The following is a 16,247-nucleotide window of genomic DNA, read 5'->3' on the forward strand; positions in this document are numbered from 1 at the left end:
CCTATACTGGACTCGTTAAAATTTAACAGTAAAGGACCTGTTCAATTACAAACAGGAACGGATCACTCCTTCTTAGGGTTCGAATTTAAACAAAGTTGGACTCATCCGAAGGATGAGCTTATAATCAAGCAAATGTTATCCTCCTCAAGCTTGTCAAAAATAAAGAGGTACTTGCCAGAAATGGTGGGGGAAAAGAGAGAAAAATGAGCCTGTTTGTGATACTTTGTAACCACTCTTCAACACGACACTTTTATTCACCTGGGTTGGGAAATCCTTTGCCTAACAATTGATCAAACAATATTGAAAGTCTTCAGCCGGTTTCCGGGTATTAAGTTTGGGTCAATTTTCACCAAACCATCTGCTGTGTCGTTATGTGTTCAAGAGGTCAGTGCAAATAAGCCATTCATCTGCGAAATATCTGTCATCCATTTTGACCATCCATGAGTTAGTCCTTGCAACTAAATTTCTTCAAACTTGATCTATGATTTCGTGTTGTGGGCTTGCCTACGACGGATCGCTTTCTATCGACTTCAGCTCATTATCTAGAAAGATGATCTAGAAATCGTCAGTACCTTGGGATCTGCATGCCTCAATGACAGGTTTCTCGCCTTCGACGATAGGTTGCATCATAGACCTTCGATCAAAGGATTCTGTGACATGTTCGACATCAACACATCTATTCACATCTCATGGATTGTACTGAGTACTTTGAGAGCCATTGACATTACTGGTGGTTTCTCTCACACTTGTTAACAGTTTACATCATTAACTGGTAATCAAGTGGTTTCTACCATGTTCGACTTCAACACATTCATTCGCATGGATAGAATCGTACTATTTCGGGAAATAGAAATGAAGACCCTGGATCTAGTTTCTGCCATCCAGGCTGCGAGGAATTTTGTATTCATTATACTATGGACTATTCATAAACAGATGGCTATGTCCATACAGTGTCTACATGTGTCTATACTTGTGATGTATTACAAGATCATTCCTATATTAGAGAAGTAGTTAGTTTTCTAGTCAGTTTGGATCTAAGTATGGGAATGCCTACCTCAGCGATGATATGATCTCATATATATATTTTGCATTGAATGTTTTTACAGGTTCCAACCGGGCTCTCCACAAGATGATCCTCGAAATGATAAAGTACTTCACTCTTCCTAAATGATAAATGAAATCCTCATCTACTACAGACTTCGCACTTTAGGGGGCAATCTGTTACACAAAATATTGTCACCATGACTATTTGCAGTCAGTATGGGTCCATCATCACTTATACTGTCCTCCTAAGCAAGTCTCAGACCTCAGCTCTTCATGTCAAGCTTTGAAAATGAGAGAAAGACATTAAAAATCAACAAAGCTCTGGTTCCGCACTTTCTCTCACTGTTGCCTGTGGTCTCGCACCCCCTGTTCACATTACCTATGAACCTGCCCACTCTGTCTCTAAAGGAGTGGGTGCAGACCCCTGTGAAAGTTAAAAAGGTGCAAGTTTATTCTAAAAAAACTCACTTTGGGTTAATTATAGATGATTCTAGAAGGAATTTTGATGTGGATTGTTCGCTCTTAGGTGGTTCATGCATCCCAAAAGAGAAGGAGCTAATCCCTTGATGAGAGGAGCTATCCCTTTGAAGGAGGGCTTTATCCCTTTGAAGGAGGACCTAGTAACTTCCCTCCATTGCACTATAAATTAAGGCATTGGGCTGGTTGCTAAGGATGTTAGAAGCTGAACATTTTTGAGGGTAAATGTTGTTGGAATTGAGACTTCCTAGTTAAGCTTGAGAGGAGAGATCACATACCTTTTGGATTCATTGGGAAGAGAGTGAAACTTGTCAAAGTAGAGGAGACTTCTTGTTGGACCCTGGGAGGAGCTTGTACATCATCAAGGCACAGGTTGTAAAGTTCTTCTTTGATTTAAATTAATACAATCAGATTCATTTTTCTCAACAAATTGTCTTATGTGATTTTTTTCGTGAATTCCTTGATGATCATGATAAGTATGCTTTATTATATTGGCTTTTCAGGTGCTATTTAATTTGTGTGCTTGTTTGTGTTTGCAGATTCTCTACAAGGGAGCTCATTTGGATCAACGGAGCGAGGCTTCCACAAACTTGCATTGGACCCAAGGTAGGCCTAAAACACTTGTTTGCCTTTGTTTATAAATTGCATATCTAGAGAAAGATAGAGTTTGATTGGTTTGATTGTCGCTAGATATCATTAGATACTAGGGAGGTCAGTCTTGTCCGCAAGAATGACTCATTTCGTGTGACACCCTCCATTCACTGGTTTGTCCTTTTGTTATTTGCATTAGTCCTCACAAAGGTGGAGTGTCAGTATTTTTGTTGTCCTCTACTTCGACACTTTTTAACCTCCTCCAAGAGCATGGGGAATATGGAGTCTTTCTTGGCATTTTTTATTCTTTGTAATGGTGCGTCTCTCACAGATGGTGCTCGACTTCCTCTCGATGAGAAGGAAGATTTAATTATTCTTCAATCCACAAGAAGCTCTCCTATTGACTGGCAATGGCCTTAATATTGTAGCTTTGGCTCTGTCAATTGTGGAAATTGGGTCTTCGTATTGGAGGTTCGACTTTGTCAATTGTGGAAATTGAAAGCCTCCCTCTCGTGTCTCATGTAACGCATGGCTCCCAATGGGGGTTTTCGTTGTTTGTGCACATGGATTGTTTGGCTCATGTTCTATTTCTTTAGGGATAATGTCGATGGGGTGGCCGAATCTCACGAGCTTACTATGACAGCTCTGTGGTGGCTCACAATTAATGTCAAGGATTTTGAATAGCATCTGGTTAGTGGGTGATTTGTTTCTGTGTGGTTTTATAATGGTTCATCACGATATGCCCTTCATCACACTTCTTCTTATTCTATGGTTGCTTCTTATCATGGATGTGCTTCTTGTTCAACCAGTGATTCATGGGTGGTGCAGTTGAGGTTGGCTTTGCACGTATGGATTTCATTGCAGTTCATACAGTTTAGTGGTGGCTCTCCATACTGGTGATTCTCTACAAAACACTTCTATATTTTAGTAAAGCCTCATTTTGTGTTGTAATTGCTAATGGGTAGCTCAATTTTTTCATAGTTTAGTCATATATACTTTGCCAAGTAGAGCTCCCATAACTCTGCTCTCTTGCATCTCTATGTACTCAGAGGTTATGTTTTCTTTTTGTCATCCAAACTATTGACAAGGGACACTTGTAACCATAAGACTCTTTATTTGTGTTATTGGTTTGGTTTCCCAACGGGTAGACGAATAGCACAAAGAAATGTCTCATCTAAATCTCTATTGCAGTAATAAAAAGGCGAGCTTCACACAAAAAACAAAAAAAATGATGTATAACTTTTTCTTATACATAAGATACATTGTCATAACCATGCTTTCAATGGAGACAAGACTTGCTTCAATCAGGAGGATAGGATAGAGAGTATTTCATTTAATCGTGAGGTTGTAGATTATAAAGTGCTTTTGGATTTGTTCAATATTCCTCCATGACTCTCTAGATAAACTGTTAGCCCAAACCTCACATCCATCTAAAATAAAATGATTGACGAGAGTCTCAAAGAGATTTTTTTTAATCCCAAATGCAAAGATAAATCAACTTACAATTGTTTTCAAGCCCATTATTGTAACTTATTTTGACATATGCATTTAATTTCTAAAGTGCATAAGTTTTAAAAATTAAGTCAAAAATTTCTTCCTACACTTTGTAATAAGCGCGCAAGTCTAAATGTCGCTTTTAAATTTTTTATTGGTGAAAAACTATTTAAATGATTATTTTATTTGAATAAAGTTACTGTTGCCGAAGGAACTAAACATCAAGCAGTTTCCAATGCCCTAAATCTTCTCCACCGTGATCAACGACTATAACTCAATTGTGGGACCCCACGCACTCTCAATGGTTAAAAAAGTAGGGGACGAGGAGGTGGGGGGGTTTCCAAAATGGTTTTTGCCTTACCACCCATGAATACGTGTCACTCTCTCAACAATTGCGGGAACCCCCCCCCCCCCCCCCCACAATCCCCGCAAACCACCTCTGTGAATGCCTCCGCTAACACTTCCGCTAGTTTATCACACTACCAATGCTTTCAATAAAATAACCACTGCTAAATCTATCGATAATTTAATAATTTTAAACGTTAAATTATTAAATATGCTCCAGCCAATGTTCTGACAAGTAAATGTGGACGCTCCAATAATGGTCATTGAGAGAAAACACTTAAAAACCTCTGATAAGTTTAAATCTCTACTATTAGTCTAATGTTGATCCATATGCTATTCTAAGAAAGAATGCGTTGTCATGCCAAAGCAACCAATTACAACAAACACCAGTGTTACCAGTCGTTGATTCAATGGGGTAATTCCTTAAATTATCCTTTGTTCTCTTAATTCTTGAAATGGAAACTCAAAAGGGGAAATCCAAAGTAGTTGTAGAAATTCCAACCTACCCTTTGTAATCAATCTCAATGAACTTCCTCTGATTGATACATAGTTCAAAATTACTGAAACTCAATGTGAATTCGTTCTTTATGAGCTCCATAATTGGGCATACCAGAAATTTGAGGATGCCAGTGATGAATTTTTCTTCTAGGAATCAATGTTGCCTCAATTTTATTTCCCCCAAACCCATCGCTTCCCCAAATTCATCAACTGGTGTGAAAACCACTATTTACCTATTCAAAGAGCCATAGTTGCCAGAAACAATGAAATTTTGTTTTCTATAACCTCTGAGTCCATTTGTCAAGATTTCTAGATCAATCCTCAAGGTTCCCTTCATCCTTTTTCAACTGATTCCCTCATGGAAATGTATCAAAAACTTACCTTTCAACAACAAGCCCATATTTTTGAGTCTTTTCCGCATAAAAATTCAGAATTCCCCGAACGAATCCACCAAACGCTTCTACAATTTTTCCATAAATTTCCAAACAAGTTATTTCTATGGTTTCTTGTCTTTTAGGGTATCAAATTGATCAATGGGTGGATGAATTCATTCTAGTATATCTCTTAGTATTTTCTTCTAAAAAGAAACCCACATTCCTGTTTAATTTTAGCCATTTTTTATCAGAGGTCATCCATGACCAATTTATAAAATTCAATGTTGAAGGATATTTCAAACATCAGCCTATTTTTGTATCATAAATTAGAGAGGTTCAAATTCCCATTACAAAAGTTGGACTCATAAGGCAGACCACAATCAGTTATCCACTGGACTTCTCTACTTAGGAAAAACACAGAAGAATATTGTTTTAGTGATTTTGTTAATCAGTTTCTACATATGGCATTATGTCTTTTGAGTAATGATGTAGTTCCTAGTGTTTCCACATAAATTAAAAGTATTTTACATCTCAGTGAGCAATCTAAGGTTAGAGATTGGTATCTTTATCAGAATTTTGGAAAAATCAGAGTCTATGGCTGTGAACTTCCTCCTTATAAACTACCAATTTTCCTGCCTATGAGGATTTTTTCTTTGGAATTAATAAGGCAAAGAATGAATATGGATGAATCCATTTTGTGTCAAGGAAACATAAAGCTCTGTTTAAGTTAAAAGCACAAATTGGTCCATTTATTGTTAATACTAAAGCAACAAAGAAGGAAGTGGACAGTTTACACAAACAAATGAAATTCAAAGTAAGATTTAGTTCGCCTTATGACCCCCTGGGATTAATTTCATCAATGAGATCTGAACATAAATCAACACTAATGTTCATATAGAAAAACCAGAGATTGAGCAGTACGCAAATCAAGAAGAATGGGAGGGGAATACACTGTAAGAAGCTGAAGAACACATATCTAGTCAAACATCATTGGAAACTCCAAGACTAAAGGAAAAGTAACTTAAAAGACCAAGAGAAAGTATGTCATCCACAGGTTTGAGGATTAAAACATTAGGATTCAAAGTTTTCAAAAGAAGGAAATCAATGAATACAAAAGAGATGATCATCAGAGGCTAGAACTTTAGAGGAACCCACTACAGTGATACTATCAGGAAAGCCTATATTTTCCTTATAGCAAGCTGAAGAAGCAACCATGGATTCTCCTACTTCTTCTACTTCTCTTTCTTTAGGGCAGCAAATCATATTTGCTGCCCTGACAGGGAGAAATTCCAACTAGAAATCCTTCAGCCAAAGGTCTCGGTTTCTGAAAGTGAAAATGACTATAAGACACATGTGTTTTCTTTTGATACTAAACAAATACATCCAATAGATCAGGTTTATCTTCATAACCAAGCAGGTGAGATGATCTATTCCTTGCTAATAAGATCAACTATGGCAGTACCAAAATTACAGACTTCCTTGAACAATATTCATTCTCAGTGAAAAATGAAAATGAAAAATTCAATCACATTTTTTTTCACATTCTCCCAAATAAAATGGCAGTCCTTAGAGGCTGGGACCATCTGTGGTCAAGCTCAGAAGATGTAGTACAGTTCCATCTTCTCCCACCGTAATGGACCCGCTTCCACTGCACAGCTCGTAACCCACCTCAGCTTCTCTGACGGGCATGATCACATGCGACATTTTCTTGCTGAAGGGTTTGTTTTTTAGCTAAGTTGTATTACGCCCGCCACTATCGCCATTACAGTTACAACTATGGGAGCCCCATCACCCCTGCAGGCAGTTTATGCAAATCGGTTGTGACAGTTATGGAAGAATTAATAGATCATTCGATGGATCCGTTGGAGGATGTGCCTATCTGGACAAAACCACATTCTTCTCTGGCTAGTTTTTTTTCCTTCGACGGTGAACTTTCCGAAGCCATTGACGCTTTGCCCTCCATCTCCGGCACCAAGGTCTCCTCTGTAACCCTCCCGAAAGATGCCCCGTCTCTGCCAGACCTCATCTCCCAGCCCTTATCACCTTCCTCGCTCAATTTCATGGACCTCCCACCAAACCCTAGCGATCAAACCCTCTCGGAGGTCCTGGTTTCGAATCTGCCATTGACTGATTCATGCAACCCTTCGGTGGACCACCTCTCGGCTTCAAAAACTCCTGTGTCCACCCCAATCGCTCCGCCGACCTCGTCCGCTCCTCCACTAGGTAACCTCACAGGCATTTCCCCCATTTCCGACATTTTTGCCTCTGTGCCATTGACGGCTCCGCCTGGATCTAGGGTTCCCCCACACTCGACGACACCGAAGTAGAGAGAACAAGGGCATCTAGGAAGAAGAAGTGCCTCAAGATAAAAGTCTGCGAGGTCTTCCTCAAACTGACTAAGGACACGCAGCTGCTCGACTCCATGGATACAACTGAGAAGGTTTTAGTGGGTCGAGTCTGAGGTAGACATTACAGTGTAGAGAGGCTACAACAATGGGCATCTGAGGTTTGGGGCCATCACCTGAATGACCCTCCTTTCGTACAGACCTTTGTAAAAGGCTGGTTTGCTCTATGTTTTGACAAGTTGGAACACACCAATTGGGTGCTCTCCACGATATGGCATATTGATCAGGCATCGGTTCTTCTGCGAAGATGGACTCCCCTGTTCGATCCAGAACAAGAACGGGTGGATGTTGGCCCCCTCTAGGTCCACCTCCCTAGTTTACCATTACATTTTTGGATGGAGGATGTTTTTAGGCGCATTGGAAATGCCCTAGGTACCTTCTTAACATTTGATAAATCCTACCAGACCACTAGGTGTATGGCATACGCAAGGATATTGGTGCATATGGATACTACGAATAGTCTGTTGGAGCATATCAACATTCAATGGAGGAATTCCACCAGGAGATAGACTCTTGACTATGAGGAAGTCCCTTTCAACTGCAGGAGATGCCACAAAGTTGGGCATTTATTCAAAGACTACCCTCTCAATGGGAAAGCAAATAGGAAGGCACCTGGAAAGGAGCCACCAGTTCAGGCATCGCCGAAGCATGGGGAACAGCCCCAACATGCTGATTTAGAAGTCCAGGCGGAACCTTCAGTCAAGGAGGCAGCCCCCTCACAGCCTATCCTAAAAAAGTGAGGCAGACCTCCGCATAGACCACCTTCTCCTCCACACACTAGATCCAAGGCGGCTGCCGGGGATGCAGACACTTCGGGTAAGCGCATTTCCACATCTGTTTCCTCACATTTAAGCTCTTCTGTTCTTGATTTTATTATTTCAGCCCCTGGCATTGGTTTGGGATCAGCTGCCCTCCCCTCGTCCTCTATCCCTTTGTCCTGCCCTCTTGGTTCCCCCCTTTCCTCTTTCTCCCCCACCCCTCCCACCCTTTCTGCATCACTTTCACTTCCTCCACCTGCATCTATCTCTGGTCTCCCCTCCACTAGGTATCTAACCCAATCTAAGACTAAGCATCAGGCATCAGACCACATTGGGCTCGACCTCGTCCCCTCCCCTCTTCTGCTTAAGATCCCACGTGGTCGACTTTCCTCTCTTACGAAAGCATAAAGCTTGGATGGAGATGAGATTGCATCTACCATCCTTAGGGTACTTAGAGCAAGAGACACCCCCATAGTGCCTCCCCCATGAATATTGTCTCATTTAATTGTATAGGGATAGCTAGGCCCAATAAAAAATTAGCACTTCGTCGGTTACTTGCGGTAGACCATTTAGATATCATATTCTTACAGGAAACTCTTGGACCTACTGATGCCATATCTCACACCCTTGGAACAATGCTACCTGGATGGGCATTTACTTGTCTTGATGCCCATGGCAGATCTGGGGGTATAGCAATGGGATACAATTCCCGCTCCATAAAACTACTCAACTATTGGAAGGCGCAGATATACACTCAGTAGATCTAGGTATGGATTTTCGAATCTTCAACATTTATGGACTGTGTCACCACAGGCCCAATTTCTGGGACAAATTACTGGGATCTGACATTTTACAAATGGACAATATCATTTTGGGTGGAGATCTTAACTTCTCAATCGGCCACTCTGAATCCTAGGGTCATCGAGCACAAAGAGATCCTCTTTCGGAATACTTTGAAACTACTTTGGAATCCCACCATCTGATAGACATCCCCTCTGCAAAGATCCAAGCAACCTGGAGGAACAATAAGACAAGGGATGATAGCCTGGCTCACAGACTAGATCGTTTTCTGGTCAAGGAGAATTTATTGGAATATGGCTACAATATCAGACAATGGGTGGGATCGGGAGGTATCTCCGATCACCTACCAATATACATGGAAATAGATGGGGGTCGGGCTAAACCCAAAGGTCCATATAAATTCTGCTCAGCTTGGCTGAAGGAAGCCTCTTACATTTGTATGGTCACAGAATTTTGGATGTCCAACCCACCTGGGGCTGGGGGAACATTATAAACGGTTTTGTGCACAATCTCTCGGAGCTGAAGAAGTTGTCCAAAATTTGGGCACACAATAAAAGAATCTTGGATGATCAATCCCTTAGGCAGATCGAATCTGACATAGTAGCATTTGAAAATAGTCATGGGGTGATATACAGATCAAATGAACACAAGGAGAGGATCTCCTCACTTTACACAGCTGGAGGAAAAATTATTAAGGATCGTGAAGAAGTCTGGAGACTGAGAAGTAGGGCAATTTGGATGCAGGAAGGGGATGATAATACTAAGTTCATCACAAATATGCTAATGGGAGGAAGGCTATTAACACAATCTGGCAACTAAAGGATGATCATGGCCATTCTGTCAACACATTCCCACATCTGGTATCACTGGCAAACTCATATTTCAAAAAAATCTATAATGTGCCTCGGGAAGTAAACCTGGCTGAAATTATTCAAGTGGCACAACTCTTCCCACAATTTATGGATAGAGAGGAGGAAAGGGAACTGACAAAGGAAGTCTCTCTGGGAGAGCTGGAAGCCACTCTCAAGTGGTTCAAAAAAGACAGAAGCCCTAGTCCAAATGGATGGACAATTGAGTTCTTCCTGGCTTTCTTTGAGACTCTTGGCGCAGACCTCCTAAAAGTCATAAAGGATACCAGGATAAATGACAAGTTGGCTACTTCGCTCACCTCTACTTTTATTGCGCTCATCCCCAAATCAGATAAACTGACCTCATATGATGAATATAGGCATATTTCGCTGTGTAACTGCATATACAAGATCATAGCGAAGATTATTGCAAATCGAATGAGGCCCATACTTTCCAAGCATATTTCACCTAAACAATTTGCCTTCCTACAAGACTATCAAATTCATGAGGTAGTGGGAACTGCATAGGATGTATTACACACTCTGCATATCATGAAATGAAAAGGTATGATCCTTAAAGTTGACCTCTCAAACGCTTTCGACAGAGTAAATTGGTTATATATTAGAATTTTGTTAACTCATCTCGGATTCCCATTCATGTTTATTAAATGGATCATGAGCTGCATTACTAACATACCCTTCACTGTCCTAGTTAATGGAAGCGCATCTCCCTTCTTTTATTTAGAAAGAGGTCTTCGACAAGGCTGTCCTCTATCACCATTACTCTTTCTCCTAGTCATGTAAGGACTCAGTAGACTTATCAAAGAAAAACACAGAAGGGGCAAACTATAGGGAATTAAAATCATTGAACACTGTATTTTCACACATCTAATTTTTGTGGATGATGTCTTTATTTTTCTAAATGGAGTCATTGGGGATTTGTCAATCATGAAAGCTACTTTCTCATTATTTCAAGTGGCTACAGGGATGACAATCAATGATTCAAAATCTACTATGACAGCGGCAGGATACACACCCCATGAGACCCATTTTGCATTGCAAAGATTTCATTTTACCCACCTGAGACTGGAGGAGGGGCTAATATACCTGGGATACAAGCTAAAACCCTTGGGTTACAGAATTGCTGACTGGACTTGGCTCATTGCTAAAATGGAGAAGAGACTTAACACCTGGTACTTCAAATATCTTTCCAGGGCTGGCAGACTTACGCTCATAAAAAGCGTTCTAGAGGCCACATTGTTCTATTGGATGTCACTGGCTTGGATCCCTAGAGGCATCCTATCTAGGATACAAGCTCTTTGCTGCAAACTCCTTTGGAAGGGCAAACAGTCGGGAAAGATTTACGCCTGGGTAAATTGGGATGCTCTAAATCTACCAAAAAGATGGGGGGGCTGGGGCATTAAGAAGCTAGAGGACTTCTCCTCCGCTCTGGCTGCAAAACTCGGATGGCAGCTCATTACTTCATCTAGTCTCTGGACTAAGGTGACTGTCTCTAAATACATTACCCTGTTACAGATTATGGACTGGATCAGAAGGCCCCAAAGACTCACTACAAGGATATCGATCATATGGAAGGCTGTGATTAAAGCACTGGATCCCATCAGAGCTGGTCTTACCTGGAAAATTCAATCAGGTTCGGTAGTAAGGGTGGGCATTGACCCTTGGATTGGCTGTGGGAATATGCATAGGCTACCAAATGATCTCATAAATCATCTTCATGCAACAAACATATCCCATCTGAACCATATTATGGATGCCAACCATACTACCTTCCTCCAACAGCGTTGGAAATCGGCCCACAGGTTGAACATTCCACATCAATGGATTCAGTATTGGAACGACTATATTCAGGCTCTTACTGAAGCTCACATCCGAATAATCGAGGGAGAAGATGAGATTATCTGGGCTTTCTCCAAATCTGGGAGATATACTCCTAAGGAAGGATATCTTGTTCTGACCGAAGACCGCAGACCGCATGCACCCGAAGCTTGGTGGAAAAGTCTCTGGAAGCTCAAAGCCCCACCAAGAAGTAGGCTGCTCATGTGGACCATTCTAAGAAACAAAATACCCACAGGAGACAACCTCCTCAAGCGATCACAACATGACCCATTCTGGTGTTGTCTCTACAAATGCTGCAATGAATCTATCTCACATTTATTTTTGGAATGTTCTGCGGCAAAGAATCTCTGGAATACTATTTTACCTTTGGCTGCTCCTCACAATACTTGGGAGGGCGCATCTATCCTTGAGGCATGGATGAATTGGTGCACCTTGTTGGATAGGTAAATCCCCTCTGCGGACAGAGGCGATCCCACTAGCCTAAAACAGAACTAGCCACAATCAAACCACGCTGCTACGCAAGTTCCTAGTTATGCATCAAAGGTGAATTAAGAAGACCAACCTGGAGTCCAACGCTATGATTGAAGCAGAGTTGATATTCCCGCTCCCTCGCTCCAGCAGATCATAAACGAACACCTGCACATGCAAAGGAAGAGACAGATACCAACATAACATCTACCAAGGCACAACTATATTTCAGTCAGAAAGGAAATAAATCAACACATCACCATAATAGACAATGAGATTGGAACTATAATAGCAGTCGCTCATTAATTAATAATAAACAGGAAAAGTTACAACCATGGTTCTGACGTTGAACCTCTCCTGGTTGGGCGAGTAACTATATGTGTCTTGCAATGCATCTCCTCTCCGGCAGCATAACCTCTCTAGCATTCACTAGCATTCCTCCAAGAACTCAAGAACTCAACATCTAGCACTCCATGACTAACGACTATCACTAGCTTTTCCAATGCATAAGGACAAGCTTATATAGATGAAGAAGGGAGGAGGATACGATGAACCGGGACACCTATTGTGGATTAACATTATCCCCAAAAGCCATTAAAGATGGAGATAGGATAGAGCTCGACATAAGACTGATTTTTTATCCTCAAAAAGCTCCATGTAATGAAGGAAACAACAGTCGGGCGTGCGTTAAGGCAAAAAGCATGACCAAACTTGGTTGGCGCGACTGTTGCTCTAAGACAGAGCGCCAATGGTCGCGCCCTGTTTTGAGGATCTCCATGATTGGCGCGGGTAAGATACTGTGGACTTGCGCCAATGGAAAAAGAGCACTTTTCAGGGATAATCTGTAGGAGGTGTCTTCAGGGAACATGAAGTACATACTCAGGGGAACATAATGCAAGTGTTTTTAGACTTTGTCACTTCTTATAACTCCCGGGATGAGTCCTCCAAGGTACGACAAGAGGAGTAATAGGGATGGTGACAAATTACTGTGTAACAGATGCCCCCTAAAGCATGAAGTCCGAGAGGTGGAGAGGGGTGAAATGCTTTACAAGAACACACATGAACACATAAGAACACATATAGTTACTGCCGCCGAGGATCTGTGTTAAGAGACATGACTGATAGTTCAATTACATGATGTACGTGGTATGGTCGCAGCCATCCATAAGAGAGTACATAAATAATCTAGATCCATAGTATGGACGCAGCCATCTGGTTAGGATCAATGAATTGACTCAGGTATGGTCGCAGCCATCCAGTGAATGAGTCAAGTATCAAGAATCACGTCTGGATTACAACAGACACAATCCAGGGTCTTGCGCTCCATCTCGACCCGAACAAGAGTACAAGTTCAAGCATGTGAATATATGAGCTGAAGTCGAACATGCATGAACATCGTCTGATTACCAGTCAATAGTGGAAACTGTTAACAGACGCGAGAGGTACCACCAGTAATGACAATGGTCCTCAAGGTACTATAGGTACAATCTACGGCGCGTGAATTAATGATCTGAAGTCGAACGCCCGTAGAATCATTCGATCGGAGGCCAATGATGAAAACCTCACGTCGAACACGAAGAACCTGCCATTGAGACATGCAGGCTCCAAGGCACCGGAAAGGAGTCTCTAGATCAACTTCCTGGATAATGAGTTGAAGTCGACAGGAAGTGACCTTGATCGAAGGTGGGCCATAATGTTTCCCACATCATCGACACGAGACAGAGAGATAATGTTGTGAATCAAGATTGTGTGAACTATCAGAGGGAGGTTGTTTCTTTGCAGAGGTCAACTTCTCTTGAACATATCGGCGGTACATTAATGGAATCGGCAGTATTTGACATCAATGTATCAAAGGTCATGATGACGAGGCAATGAGTGGATGAGAGGTCAAATAAGGTACCCAAATCCATGGAAGCAAGTGAAAGATGTGAGATGAGATATCCCCACCCCGGACACGAAAGCAGAAAAGTGCCATGTTCAAGAGCGACATACTGCTGTCACGGTAATAATTATGGTTCAAAAATTTTCTTTTTCCCCCGCCATTTCTGGCGAGTACCCCAGTTATTTTTAACAAGCTTGATGGGGATAGCATATGCTTGTGTTGTGACAAAATCCGATGTCATTAAGTTTTAACGAGTTTGACAAAGGAATAACTCGGCATCTTTTCATGTTTAGAGAGTTTGAAAAGACAGCAGAAAAGGAAACTCCAGGGATGTCCTTTTTCGTAAAGTTGTGTCTCTCGGGCCCGAAAAAGTATAAAATAATACCCGAAAGAACCGCCTGATCATTACGATCGAGGAGTACTTTTCATAATTAGTGATTTTGACCTGAAAAAGTAAAAAAGCGGTCAAAACCACGTCGTTTCGTAACCATTAACAAGTTTGAAACGACAAAAACCCGGTAATCTTTTTATGTTTTAACGGTCGACAAAAAGAACTTAAAACGACCGCCCCTTATTAACATTTAACGAGTCAAGAGGAGCGACTCGGCAATATTTTTCTCTTTAAATGGTCAGAAAAGAGCTGAAAGCAGACCTTATAGTAACCTTTTCTCGTGTTTTACCGAGCTCGAAAAAGCCGAAAAAGGGAGCTCGTTATGTTGCTTGAGTGGCACTAATCCCTATCAACATACAAAAACAACGTAAAACCCTACTTTGACATAAAAATATTCCACAAAACGTTATTTTAATTTATTTTTAAGCCAAAAGAAATTACAAATAGTGAAATGGTAAAAAATAAAATTACTTTTCACTTTTTACCTTGTGAGTTTACCGTTGGAGGGTTTTGGGTGCCAATTTCAACTGCTGATTGCGACCAATCTAGGAGACCATTCGAGCCGCCGTTTGAAACAGGTAAGAGGCCTCATCTTTAGCTCCATTTCTATTTCATTTATTTAGTTTTTCTTCCACAGAATGATCCTCTGCAAGGAGGATTGCAAAAATTAGGGTTGCGCCCATTGGCGCGAGTTTTCTTCACGGGACCGCGCCAATGGGCAATTTTCTCTAAAGGAGACGCGCCATTGGCGCGACTGTTTTGAAAATAGTCGCGCCAATCCTGCGAACTAAAATTTTACCCTCTTTTCACCGTTGGATTTGCAATTTTCTCTGATATTTGATTTCATCATTTATTTATTGATGACATCTTCGGTTTTTGGTTGCAGGTATCGGTCAAAATGTCAATAGAATGGAGAGAAAGAGAACACGAGGCCATAGATGCCATGGCGATGGAAGATGACACATGTATGGATGCATTGTGAGAATGTGGCTTGAAAAAATTCTTCCTTACCTCATACCTACGTGCACAGCCCGAGTTATTAAGGTTTATCGTGGATGCCTGGGATATTGAGGATCAGGTATTCCGTCTGAAGGACCAGACATTGGAGTTGGATGTCTCTGATGTCTATTTTATTACTGGACTATCTCGGCGGGGTGTACGGCCCATCTTGTCCGGTAGCAGGCCTTCCGGGGAAAAGATGGGTGAGGTAATGGAAAGGGTTTGTCCTGGGGCCCAGTTTGGATCCAACAGTGCCAAGGTGGACATTGTCACTATCCCAGATTTGGTGCTACGAGTGGTATTATTTACTATCACCTGGATGGCTGGGATACAGGCACCCCACGAGGCCAGCAAGAATCTCTTACTGCTGGCAACTGAGTGTCTGCAACCGACACTGTTTGATTGGGCATCGGCAGTGACAACAAATATAAAGAGGCAGCTTACCAAGTGTAAGCGTGATGGCAATAAGCAGTTTGGATATGGATCCATTATAGTGTCGTTTTTCCTGGAGCGGTTACCGATATTCCGGATCCCGGGAGGCATAGTGGCAGACCCGGTGCCACGGGAGCCGAGGTTGGCTCGATGGGCACCACTTATGCCTAGAGGAGGTGGGGGCCAGCAGATGGCCTGGAGGCCCGAGTTCTTCATTTGGCTCCAACACCAGTTGATCGTCGTGGAGGACTGGCCCTATGCGGGCACTGATTTTACTGGAGATCCAGACCTCCCGTTGCCTGAGGGAGAGGACTGGGACGAGGAGCTAGGTAAGAACCCTTTATGTTTTTAATATTTTTACATATTCAAGTTTTTGTAATACATGTCTGTTTCTTACAGCACCTATATGTATGCAGATGTTGGTGCAGAGCGACCAGCCGACTTGCCTCATAATGTGCGGAGAGCACAACCTGCAGCAGACCCTCAGGTGGAGGGTGAGGATGATCTAGTTCAGAACCTTGAGGCCCTTACTCGAGGAATACCAGATTATGGCAGATTGGCCGACGTGCCTAGAGCGTAT

General features: G+C 41.9%; 1 pseudogene; it reads right to left on the reverse strand.

Moving 5' to 3' along the window:
- Window positions 1–8,704, reverse strand: part of LOC149156638 (putative L-cysteine desulfhydrase 1) — a 52,843-nt pseudogene extending 44,139 nt beyond the window's left edge.
- Between the last annotated feature and the right edge of the window lie 7,543 nt (window positions 8,705–16,247).

This window comes from Pinus tabuliformis, chromosome 9 (assembly GCF_031772625.1).
Source record: "Pinus tabuliformis cultivar Carrire ecotype Pingquan chromosome 9, CPIR1, whole genome shotgun sequence".
NCBI lineage: Eukaryota > Viridiplantae > Streptophyta > Pinopsida > Pinales > Pinaceae > Pinus > Pinus tabuliformis.